The 11,933-nt window shown below is 38.4% G+C and overlaps 2 long non-coding RNA genes across 2 annotated transcripts; one reads left to right on the top strand and one right to left on the bottom strand.

The window, feature by feature from the left end:
• The first annotated feature begins 643 nt into the window (after positions 1 to 643).
• On the top strand, positions 644 to 10,117 carry LOC130565373 (uncharacterized). The gene is made up of 3 exons (XR_008964359.1): positions 644 to 1,438; positions 1,737 to 1,919; positions 9,905 to 10,117. It is a non-coding gene; the product is annotated as an uncharacterized LOC130565373 (long non-coding RNA).
• LOC130565374 (uncharacterized) lies at positions 3,125 to 3,997 on the bottom strand. Its single transcript, XR_008964360.1, has 3 exons — positions 3,897 to 3,997; positions 3,467 to 3,524; positions 3,125 to 3,371 (listed from the first exon to the last, which is right to left on the bottom strand). It is a non-coding gene; the product is annotated as an uncharacterized LOC130565374 (long non-coding RNA).
• Positions 10,118 to 11,933: the final 1,816 nt, after the last annotated feature.

The following is an 11,933-nucleotide window of genomic DNA, read 5'->3' as shown; positions in this document are numbered from 1 at the left end:
GGAAGTATAACCTCTGCTCAGGCACAGTTTGTTACCCAGACGGATTTTAGCAGTTCAGTGGAAGTGACTGCTGGTTGTGTAGTTTTAAGTGGTCATGTTCATTCACTATTTCATACTTTTTTTCTACAAAATAAGTTAATAAAAACAGATTTATTGCGTGGCTGTATTATGTTTTAATACAGCATCACAGCTCAGAGAGTAGATTAGCGAAGCTGTACAAACGAGCCTTTAGTGCTAACACAAGTGCTCCTTGAGTTCTGTGCTCTCCACGATTATGACTGGTTGGATGGTAAGGTTGAATCTGAGGATGAAAACTCAAGTGGGAGGGACAGCGCTGCCAAGAGAGTCTCAAAATACAGGGCGATTCACACGTGAGTGACGATTTGCACATTCACATTCAATGATAAACTTGTACATTTTAAACTTTCAAAATATTTGTGCACAGTTGTACGTCTGTGAATTGTTTTAAGCGTTTGTGAAACATATTTTATGAGAATATAATTTTATTTTACACACGTGAATTGTTTTTTGTGAATGTACATATATAATTTGTGCACGTGAATTAGGTTTTATGCATGTGAAACTGGCTACGCAAGTGTACAATCGTGTTTTATGTGTGAATAATTAATGAGACTAAAATCGCTCCATATAGTAGTGGTGTCCCATTTCTTAGCGGCGGAAAATTTGTAGCCCTTCCCCTTGCCACTTTGTTTCAAGGGGCGAGGGGTAGGCGAAGGGGTAGAAAATAGAATTGGGATTGGGCCTTAGTGTATATCAGTGGTTGTATTTCAGGCATAGGGCTGCATTTTGTGACATTTATATTGTAATTTTTCTGAAATGGAGAGTGGGGAGTGAATTGTGGGAGACATAGCGCCATATACGTTGCCTCTACCCGGGACCGACATAAGGAAAACATCATCTTTAATGTACTGAACAAATTTTCAAAGTTATTTTTGGGCAAGTATAGAGACAAAATAGATGTATTTGATCAACAAAAAATTGTAAATGGAATGAATTGACAACCCAACTATCAATATTTATTTATTTTTTATTTTCTAATCAAAGGTGCCGAAAAGTTATTTAACCAATTTTGTGCTTTTACAAGCCTATATAAATGGATGAAGGACAGAAAAGACAAAGTTTGCCAATACAGCTGTTCCCTTCGGCATCCTCCTCACACCCGAACCAGTGATCTAACGCTGGAAAGGTGAACACGGATCTCACATCTTTGCTTTGAACTAGAGGTGCTAATGAAATGTTGTCATTTGTTTTGTATGTATGTCTCTGAGACAGAGAGAGCGTGTGTCTGATACTCTTGGGAAAGGTTGAGAGGATGGGTGCAGACAAACCGGCGCTGTTTTTGTCCTGGTGACTCCATGACAGAAGTTGAGAGCTCACCAAGACCTTCGTCTGGGATGCAAGCCAAAAAATAGCCAGGGTGAGATAGACTGTCAGCACCACGTCTGTGAATTCTGCACTCCCCCAGCAATAAAATCTCCCATCTTCCTTCCCTAAGACTTGGAAAACACAACACTTATTGGAATAATGCATTGGATTGGAAAAATGTGTTCCACTTTCAATTAGTTGCGCGAGTTGTCATTTTTGTTTAGACTCACTTGTGTCCATTACGGGCAAAATGGAAAAGAAAACATTGCATCTTTCTAATTCGAGTTAATGATTTGTAATTTGGCATGGCTTACCCTGTTTATCTGTTCTTGCTCCCCCTTACTGTGCAGACCGGGAGAGCTTCAGCATACCAGTTCTCACAACACTGTTACTCCAGCAACAAACACTCGACAAGCTTGCTTGTCAGAAACACTGAAGTCAAACCAGGCTGACACATGCCTTCACCTCTGTCAAACACACAGGACCCACCCCTTTCCCCTGTCAATGTAAGGCAGTGGTGCGTCATGGTGCAGGTAAGCCGTTCAATAAATTGTTCTGGGATGGAAGTGAACAGTGTTAAGCATTTTTGTTTTATTACAAGATGTGCTCAATTATCTTGTCAATCACACGAGTAAGATGAGACATCTGTTTATGCTTCAGGGGCCTCATTGATAAAACACATGCTTGATCATATGGAGAGGCTCAGAGATGATGTATTTTTGTAGGCTAACCTGGAAGTAAGCACCGCGCTGGTTCCCTCCACCGAAAGCCTATGCATTTTTCCCATACACTTTTGAAAGATCGCAAAAAATAAGCTCTGTGATTAATAAAGGTTTATGATGTTTACACGTTTTGTCTATCAAGATCATCTTTACAAATTAACAAAACATTTGTTACTTTTGAAGCCGAAATACGATCGGCAGAAGCAAAAAGCTAACACGATGCTATAAACAGACTACACTTAAGGTCGCTCGATATCAACGTCACCACCACCAAGCCTCCGACAACTCTTTCAAACTTTATTAAATATGTGTTCCCTTGTAAGTAATTACTCTGTGAATGAAATTGCATCTACGTTTTAAGAGATTGCATTGTTTGCATGTTGCATTATTTGTGAGCTTTATGCACGATGATCTCTAACTTCCCATCCAAAGGAAGTAGTCGCATTTAGCTGTTAGCAACCACCGTTTTTAACACGCAGTAAGGCTTTAAAAAAATCACAAGCAGGTTATAATTTGTGTGTTTTATGTCATAGAATAAAACGTGAAAATATTTAGAGGTTTTGTTTACCACAGACCTTATTTCGGGCGATTTACCAAAAACCCATTAAAATAAACCCATAGGGCCTCATTTATGAAACGAGCGTACGACCGAAAACTGGGCGTACGGTCATTTCCACGCAAAACTTGGCATTTATCAATATAGAAGTGAGCGGTTGCAATGATCAAATCTCAGTTCGACAGGTCTCAGTTCGTGTAAGCAAGTTTTGAGATAGGGTGAAGGTCTGTGTACACTTTACCCTTTTGATAACTGAAACTTAATAATGTCAAATAGAAAGATTAGAGGGTTTTTTTCGTTTAGTATAACAAATACCGATGCGATTTCTTAGTTTCATTACATTAATAAGTATTTTCTTTTCTAGTCTAATTACATGATCATTTAATTGTTTGAAATTACAAGGTTAACGGGTGCTTTTGTTTAAAAAAAACTTTTATGAACTTTTAGGCTACTTCTAAGATAAAACATTTAAAAACTTACAATAATCAGTTACAAGCAATGGGTAAGTTTACCTATTTGCAAGGTGATGCATTTCAATGAAAACATAAAACATGCATGCTTTGATGTTTTTTGTTATTTGTGCGGTCTGCGATGTTCGATGGGGTGGAAGACGCTCACTGGGTCACAGCTCGAGGTTGCCTGACTTTGTGTGGCAGGTTCCAGGCCGGTTTGTGGGGGCTGAAAACCACTGCCTGCCTATGACATATCTGAAAGAGAAAAAAATAAATAAAGCAAACATAAAATTGTGTGTGCTTGATTTAAGCAGCCTGAAATGCAAGATTACCAGCATTAGATTTTAAACCTTTATCCTGCTAGAAACATGCATCTGTCTCCTCCGCCACAGACCACTTTTTCTTCACCTAAATGAAGAAAACTCTATAAAAACATTTACATATAAACATTATTCTATAATTGCGCCCTAAAATTATCAGTAAATTATATCTACATTCGTTTTTACATTAACACTTTAATAATAAGCCATTCTGCAAATACAATATGGTTAGAAATACGGTGAAAAAGGACATTTTGTCAACTGCATATCATGAATCAATAACTTTGCATGGACTTTATATTGCATTATGGATATTTATGGGCATTGTGTAGGAGTGCGCACTCTCATTCAAGTATGATTTTAAGATGATTTGCGAAAAATCTTTATGCATACCGACCATACAGATGTTTTTATAAATTGTTAAAAGGAACTGTAAATGTAAGAAATTACCATGCATTACCTTTAGGATGATTTTGGTTGATTGTACAGGGCAGGTACAAGTATTTTCTTATTTCTGTCATACCTGGAACTCAGGCCCTGAATTAACATCTGCACTCTGACACGCGAACGTCTACACGCACTCCCTAATGTTCTCATCGTAAACAAAACGTTACGGCGCGTGCAGTTGTCTGTTATGACTGGGAACTCGGGGCTGTGCTTAATGGTGTGGCAGATATTAAATAAGGCAGGAATGTTTAGCTCTATAAGATAAGTCTTGAGCTGACATCCTTCCTGAACCTGTCACGCTGCCTCCTCTGAGCTTCACACGCGTGACGTTCTTATCTGCTGTGGCGTTTTAGCTTTCAAATGATTCAAAAGCTTAGGTTGTCATCCAAAGGAAGCACACATAGTTTGTGGGAAACGAACGATGCTATTATGTCTAATGTTGTTTACGTCTCATTTTCTCATAATATTCTTCAGTAAATTAACAGATTTGCGGTTTTCAAATAATATTTTAATATTTTAATTGTAGTGTATTTCATCTAATGTGAATTCGTTTAGGTGGCAAAGTCTTGTTTAGAGACACAGGGGAACTTATTTCATGATCCAAGGACTTACATTGTGTCTGTGAATCTGAAAGAAGTTCCTCATAGTCTCATTTTGCTGTTTTCATATTTGCTGCTGGGAATTGAATAAGAATTGACCTAAGGCCTGAGTGTCAGAAATAGTTCTCCAAACTATCTACCCCACCCATCTGCATTCACCACCCCAACTATTATGTTATTCGATATATAACTGTAAAACTATCGTAGGGTTATCATAAAGATAATACTATAATAGGTGCAGGAGTTTTTATTGTCTTGGAAATTAATGATGGATGAGCAGGGAATGGGAAATGTATATCTGCATCTTTTTATCTTTTGTATCACTTAACTACAGCCTAATCCACTATTATGTAAAATGTCCCAGTATGTTAGCAGTTATTAAGAATGCCTTTGCTAGGACTACATTTTAGACGACTCAAATTTTAGAATTTTTGGACACAAAGACATCTTTCCTGTGTCAGCCCACACAGAATTAGCACCTGGTTTCAGCAAAGTTAAAATGTCTGTCATTCAGGCACGTGCAAAGGGGATGGGGCTTTGAGGGCTTAAGGCCAGGCCCATTTTCTTCCTCTTGAGAAAGTGCCCTTTTTGTGTGTGTTTTTTATAAATGGATATATGAATGTGCACGCGTATGTGTTTCTGTTTGCGCACGGCTTTCCTTGTCAAACTTAGAAAATGTCAGGTCAGGTCGGGAAATGTTGAGAGTTCCGATGCCTTTCTCCCATTCGCGTATCCACGCAGGCGTGCAGCCGCACATAGCGCGCACGCGCAACACAGCTGTGTGTGTAGCACGTTTGGCACAACAGGCAGAGAGCCACAGAAGTGAAGCCCTCCCTCCTTTCCAGTAGCGTTTGTCTTGGTGTGGAGGTGAGTGGTGATGAACAGACTAGCTACATGTGCTTTCGAATTCACACCTAATTATCCAAAAGACAAACTGCATGCAACTATTGTTTTGCTAACATCCATCACTTATGAGCTAATGAGTAAGCTAAAGTTTCGCTAAGGCAGTATATCATTGGCATACATGCTAACTTGATGGAGAAACGACAGCTGAACACAGTCAAATTAATAACGTTATCAGAATTGCCTCATTGCTATGTAAACCAGGCATTAAGTAATTAAAATGTGCTAACTTGCATACATCAGGCAATTAAGATGAATAGCAGGGGCGCAAAAAGGGGGTATGCATTATATGCAGTGCATAGGGGCGCCGGCCGCGCAAGGGGGCGCCATCGTGCCAAAATATTCTTAATATATATATATGTATATATTTTAATGTATTATAAAGAAAAATAAAACGATACAAGTAATCATATAAAACGTTTTGATTTAATGTTTGTATAGCATTTTAAACGAGTTCCAAATAATATTTTATTTAATCGAGTTGTCAACCGCTCACTCTGTGATAGTCACATGACCAAAATGGATCGAGCAAAGAAACGGTCTGGCACGCAGAACAGAAAAAGAGAAAATGAAAAACAAGTGAATAAAATGAGGACAACAATGTCCAGTTGGATGAATATATCGATTGGTATGTTTAATATATAATTTTTATCTCTGTAAATCTCTGTTATTTACTCTGCATTTAACGCTGCCTGAAAGGGCAGATAGATTAACATTAATATCAGTTCACCTCCACACATCTATGTATCTTATCAAATAAAAAGTATGAATGAGCTTCATATTTACATTCGGTAGAGTCTGAGAAGGTTTTTAAAACTGTTAACGTTACTTGAGCCCCCAGCTCCCACTATCACGCACAGGCAAAGAACGCAGTCTCATTTCAAGAGATGTAATCCTTACATTTCAAAATAAAAAAGAAATAACAGGGATTACACCACATGGAGAATGAATGTTTGTTTTATAATGGTTGCTTTTCTGAAACGAGACAACATTGATAACTTATGTGGCCGAAAAATACATCTTCGGGAGGACGCCTTCAAAATGAGACGGGCTAACGTTAGCTTGTGTCTGAGCCCTGCACAGACCGATCGACCTATAACTTCAATACGTTTCGCATGAGCCATCCTAAAAAACTGCCCTCATTTCACTCTCGCGTTATTTTGATATGTTCAACGCATGAAAACGCATACCAATGTAATGCGAGTAATTACTTCATCCAGATATTATTTAAATATTCATAAGTCATTGACCTGCCTGCTTGTGATGGAGGCGTAACAATTCATTAAGAATTTTTCATTGGAAGCCGATTTTTCAGCTTCTGTTTCTATTGAAAATAGGAGTGCATACATAGTTAAATTAATAATGTACTGTTTAACAAATAAAATCGTTATTTTGCTTCTTACACTGTTGTTAATAAAAAATGCATGTCTTAAAGGCATGATTTATGATATGTTTTAGTTGTTAATGGTTTAATAAAGCTTATCAAACTTTTAAAAGTGTAAACAGTGTTAACATTTTATTTTTATATTAGTGTTTACTACACTTTCATAGTATAGTAAGTTTCATACTGAAAGTCAACATTGTAGAATGTATAACTCTAAGATAATGGTTTGTTTGCTCAGCCATGAAGATGGAGAGGACAACAACAAGATGGTGGATAATGTTAGGGCAGGTGAAGAGAACAGGTAGGAGTGGGCAACACCCAATATTATGACTAAAATATGAAGAACATTTGCAGATTAGAGTATTGCAGAATATTTCCGATTAAAGGTAGCCTACATACTTTGCGAAAGGTCTGGTGCGTCTAGCCATGAAGATGAAGAGCACCGAGACAAAGAGTGTAGAGCAGTTGAAAAGAACAGGTAAGACTGGTTACACAGGACATTATAAATGATGTTAGGTATAAGTGTATTGTAGACTTAGGTATTGATTTGTCTTTCAAAAATCAAGTTTATAGAAATGTGTAGATGCCTCAGAAGATGTAGCAGAGAACGCAGCAGAGGATGTAGCAGAGAACGCAGCAGAGGATGTTGGAGAGAACACAGCAGAGGATGTAGCAGAGAACACAGCAGAGGACGTTGGAGAGAACACAGCAGAGGATGTTGGAGAGAACACAGCAGAGGATGTAGCAGAGAACACAGCAGAGGATGTAGGAGAGAACACAGCAGAGGATGTTGGAGAGAACACAGCAGAGGATGTAGGAGAGAACACAGCAGAGGATGTTGGAGAGAACACAGCAGAGGATGTTGGAGAGAACACAGCAGAGGATGTTGGAGAGAACACAGCAGAGGATGTAGGAGAGAACACAGCAGAGGATGTTGGAGAGAACACAGCAGAGGATGTTGGAGAGAACACAGCAGAGGATGTTGGAGAGAACACAGCAGAGGATGTAGGAGAGAACACAGCAGAGGATGTTGGAGAGAACACAGCAGAGGATGTTGGAGAGAACACAGCAGAGGATGTTGGAGAGAACACAGCAGAGGATGTAGGAGAGAACACAGCAGAGGATGTTGGAGAGAACACAGCAGAGGATGTTGGAGAGAACACAGCAGAGGATGTTGGAGAGAACACAGCAGAGGATGTAGGAGAGAACACAGCAGAGGATGTTGGAGAGAACACAGCAGAGGATGTTGGAGAGAACACAGCAGAGGATGTTGGAGAGAACACAGCAGAGGATGTAGGAGAGAACACAGCAGAGGATGTTGAAGAGAACATAGCAGAGGATGTAGGAGAGAACGCAGCAGAGGATGTAGCAGAGGATGTAGAAAAAGATGTAGAGGAGGAAAGACTTTACTCAGAAGACCCATCAGACTGGCCGGCTGCACCCCATCAAATTTGTGACACTTTAAGGCAAAAACTGACTGAGAGAGGGCCTTTGAAATGTCCTGATGGGCCATACCCTAGATCAGAAAAGAGTAACAGGCGGTTTCTAAGGCCTATTGTTATCGTTTATTGTCAAATGGGGAGAGAATTGAGCGAGACTGGTTGTTGTATTCCAAGAAGGCAAATAAAGTGTATTGCTTTGCAGAGTCAAAGCTTGTGACAAGCGGCTTGATTTGGGATACAACAACTGGCAGTGTCTTTCAAAAACCCTACAGCATCATGAAACAAGTAACAATCATATAGATGCTTACCTTTCGTGGAAAGAATTGGCAACACGCTTGCAATTAGGAAAAACAATAGACAGTGAACTGCAAAAGGTGATTGCTGCAGTAAAGTCACGATGGAAAAGTGTTTTGAACAGAGTAATTGACTGCATTCTTTTTTTAGCCGAAAGAAACTTGCCACTGAGAGGGAAGAGAGAACAATTAGGGAACCCTAAAAATGGCAATTTCCTTGGCCTAATTGAGCTACTAGCACATTATGATGTCACAATGGCAGACCATGTAAGAGAAATATCTTCCAAAAAAAACAATCTCATACCTGTCACGGTGTACCCAGAATGAGTTTTTGCAGTCTATATCTGATTGCATTGTCAGAAAAATCTGTGCACGCATCAAAGAAGCAAAATATTTTGCCGTTGAATTTGACTGCACTCCTGACATCTCAAAACAAGAGCAGGCCTCTGTTATAATAAGATATATTCACACAGATGAAAGTAAAAAAGCAAGTGTACAGGAATCGTTTGTTGACTTCACTGCTGTAAAGGACACAACTGGTCAAGGCTTAGCAGAGACACTGATTGAAGTAATTGAAAAGAACTTAGGACTCGAGTTAGTTAATTGTCGTGGGCAGAGCTATGACAATGGCTCCAACATGAGAGGGATTCAAAAAGGTGTCCAAGCATTAATTCTAGAAAAAAACCCTGAGGCATTATTCATTCCTTGTAGCCACAGCCTTAATCTGCTTTTATGTGATGTAGCATCCTCAAACAGAGAATGTTTGACTTTCTTCGGCACTCTTCAGAGATTGTACACAATCTTCTCATCATCAGTCAAAAGATGGAATATTCTAAAAGAATTTATTGAAATTACATTGAAGCCACTGAGTGACACTAGGTGGGAAGCAAAGCTGGATTCTGTCTCTTGATGCTTTGGAAAAGCTTGAAAAACTAGCTAAAGATGGTAAAATTGCATCAGAGGCTAAATCACTCTCTGAAGAAATTGTGCGCATGGAATTTCTAGTCTGTCTGATCATTTGGTATGATATTTTGGCTGAAATTACACATGTAAGCAAGGCACTACAAGCAGCAGATGTGTCTTTGGACACAGCCATTTTGCTGGTCAGTTCACTGAAAGACTTCTTGGTTCAATACAGAAAGGAGGGGCTTAAAAAATCCTTATCCATAGCGCGCAGCATGGCTGCGGAATTTAATTCAAGCACAGAGTTCAGGAGAAAACGACTCCGCAAACAGAAACAATTCCATGATGAAACCTTCAGTTACAATGTAGATGAAGACCCTGAGACTCATTTTAGGTGTGGGGTTTTTAATGTAATTGTTGACACAGCTATCCAGGAACTTAGTGACAGATTTAAAAATATTGGCAGTGTCTCTAACAAATTTTGTTTTTTAATCAAGATGGAAACCATGACGGAAGAGGAACTGGAGGAATCTGTAACGAGGTATGCACTTACAACAAATGACATTTCAAGAGACATCATTCACGAAATCTGTCCTGCAAGCCGAATTCTCAAAGGGCACAAAAAAGCTATCAACAAGCTAAACTTTATTTTGCAGGAAAACCTAGACAAGGTTTTCCCAAATTTGACAGTAGCATTAAGAGTGTTTCTAACAATGCCACTGACAGTTGCCTCTGCTGAAAGATCTTTCAGCAAGCTGAAACTTATAAAAACATACCTTCGTTCAACTATGAGCAATGATCGCTTGACCCAGCTGGCAATCATCTCAATTGAAAACAGCCTAGGGACGGGGGGGTGGATGGCGCCAAAACTGATCTCGCATACCCCTCACCAAGTGTGCAGTTGCGCCCCTGATGAATAGGATAAACAAAATAACTAAAGCATACCACCAGTTATTAGTTCATATGACTTACATCAAGAGTCTTTTCCCTTGAAATGTTATGTTTACATATGCAGATATGTGACCCTGGATCACAAAACCAGTCTTAAGTAGCACGGGAACATTTTTAGTAAAAGCCAAAAAACATTGTATGGGTCAAAATGATCGATTTTTCTTTTATGCCAAAACTCATTAGGATATTAAGTATCCTAATTTTGCATGAGGATATTTTGTAAATTTCGAACCGTAAATATATAAAAACTTTATTTTTGGGAATGGATGGCCTGCTACAGTGCCTCTGATTAACAACTTCAACGGCAATTTTCTCAATTGTTTTATTTTCTGCACCCTCAGATTCCAGAGTTTTAAACGGTTGTATCTTCGCCAGATATTGTCCTATCCTAACAACCTATACATCAATAGAAAGCTTAATTATTCAGATTTCAGATGATGTAAAAATCTCAATTTCGAAAAATTGACCCATAAGACTGGTTTTGTTGTCCAGGGTAATTTAGAAGAAATCTACAGAAGCAAACAAACGAGGAAGGCTTAAAACAAACAACTTTATGTGTATTTTGGAAATTTCTTTTCCATTAGAGCAAAAGAAGACATGAAAGCAAAACAGATCAACATCTCAAAATTGAAAAGTACATTAAGTGTCCGGCCTTAAACAATAACATGATAAGTTTGATGTCAGACTCCTCATCTGTAATGACTATCCATTTTATATGCTGTGTATGCGCTGATAGATCTAAACCGCCCTCCCTCAAATGTGAAACAAAGTTCTTGTCACCAGTAGTGTGTGTGTGTGCGCGTGCGTGGTACAGTACGTGTAATTATAGCAACAATAATAGTAATAATAATAATAATTAGTTAAGCTGCTGTATTTTTGTATTTTGTCAATCATTTTTTGTTGTGTTTTAATTATTTTTGCAGGTTTTTGTCCTGTAAAATAACAAATTAGCACCTACTGCCTTTTTCAGTTCAGTGTGAAGTTCATTGTTGGTGTCCCAATAACATTATTATTAGTGAAAATATGTCATTTTCCTTTGTGCAGTCATTTATCTTAAATATATACTTGAAACTTTAGCATAGAAAACATACCCATTGTGGCTTAATTTCCTTTGTTGTTGCCTGTTCTTGTGATAAATTTGTGAATTCTACAGAAGACCATTGTTGGAAAATGAAACCACATGAAACAATTGGGTGAGTGTGAGGGATTTAAAAAAAGTTATTTTAATATATTTAACATTTTGTTTGGAAAAAATTAAAACAAATATGAGAAGTGCCCTTTTTTCCACTTGAGCCCATGCCCCTCAAAATGTATGTGCACGTCCCTGCTGTCATTCATTTGCTTACATACTGATGACACGTTGAGATTTTGTGTTTAACTCCTTTTGCCATATTTAAATCCGTTCTGCAGAGTTTTCTTAAAAATCTTTTCAGAAAATGTATAGATATTGTCTGGGCCTACCAATGACTATATTAGTTCAGGGATTTTCTTCTTTTCAGTGTGTCAAATGACTTGTACACCTTTGGCTTGCAATTATGTAAAGAAATATCTTAAATAATCTAATCCTACATGACT

Source organism: Triplophysa rosa, linkage group LG15 (genome assembly GCF_024868665.1).
Source record: "Triplophysa rosa linkage group LG15, Trosa_1v2, whole genome shotgun sequence".
NCBI classification, from domain to species: domain Eukaryota; kingdom Metazoa; phylum Chordata; class Actinopteri; order Cypriniformes; family Nemacheilidae; genus Triplophysa; species Triplophysa rosa.
This window is presented reverse-complemented; position numbering and strand designations above follow the sequence as displayed.